The sequence below is a fragment of the Cervus canadensis genome, chromosome 4, assembly GCF_019320065.1.
Source record: "Cervus canadensis isolate Bull #8, Minnesota chromosome 4, ASM1932006v1, whole genome shotgun sequence".
NCBI lineage: Eukaryota > Metazoa > Chordata > Mammalia > Artiodactyla > Cervidae > Cervus > Cervus canadensis.
The window spans coordinates 95764428-95765349 of NC_057389.1; the positions used below are offsets into that span (position 1 = coordinate 95764428).

General features: G+C 49.1%; 1 protein-coding gene across 2 annotated transcripts in view; it reads right to left on the bottom strand.

Annotated features, from left to right (window-relative positions):
* The window catches only part of DNAJB1 (DnaJ heat shock protein family (Hsp40) member B1), a 34854-nt gene that overhangs the window by 11830 nt on the left and 22102 nt on the right, over nt 1-922 (bottom strand). The window contains exon 1 of one of the 2 annotated variants that reach the window (XM_043466946.1): nt 742-818. The exons of the other annotated variant lie outside the window; for it this stretch is intronic. The gene's annotated coding sequence lies outside the window, so the exon portion shown is untranslated. Of the gene's footprint in view, nt 1-741; nt 819-922 lie in introns of those variants that run through there. 2 annotated transcript variants of the gene reach the window in all.

A 922-nucleotide genomic window follows, 5' to 3' on the forward strand; every position in this document is an offset into this window, starting at 1 on the left:
CAACCAACCTCCCCCGCCTGCTCATAACAATCAATGGAACAAAAGCATGACATGACCCCAAACCAGTACTGTCCAGTAGAGACAGTGTGAGACACACAACTGCCAGGCCAGCCACATCCAAGCTGTGTCTGATTTTAAATGTTCCAATAGGCATATCAAAGAAGTAAAAAGAAACAGGAATTTAATTTTAATAATGTATTTTTACCCAATATATCCAAAATAATAATTCAGCATACCATTACATAACTAATATTATTGTTGATAATATCATCAATAATAATAGCACTAATCAACATAGAAGTTGATTAATGAAGTTTTTTTTTACATCTTCCTTTTCACACTAAGTCTTTGAAATCCCTGTGTGTTTCACTTTTACAGCACATCTCAATTTTGACCAGCCACATTTCAAGGACTCAGTAGCCACATGTGGCCAGCACACCGGGCAGTACAGATAGAGACAAAAGTGGGCTCCCTGCCTGTGGGGTCTAGCAAGGTGAGGCGGGGGCGTGCATTAGAAAGGGGAGTGAAGACACCCCCACAATAGTGAGCGAGCTCAGGTTACAAGTTTCGGAGTGTGTGCCTGAGAGCTTTCCCCCACCTCTTTCCCCTTTACTTTCCTCCCATTCGTGACAGATAGGGGTTCCCTCGCCCGAGCAGCCTCTCCATCCAGGTGTCCCAGCCCATGCCCCCAACCCCTTGCCGTCTCCCTTTGCTCCCCGGTACTCCCAGGGGGCCGCCCACCTCCGAATTCACCCAGTCGAGCTGCCGGCCATGTGGATGTTGCCTTCCCTGTCACTCAACTGCTAGCTCCCTCCCCGCGCCTTGCAATAACCGTCGCTTCCCTTGGTTTCCACAGAGACGCCACCAAGGGGCGGGGCAACGGGCTCGCGCGACCAGAGGCCCTCTTTGATTGGTGGATAGC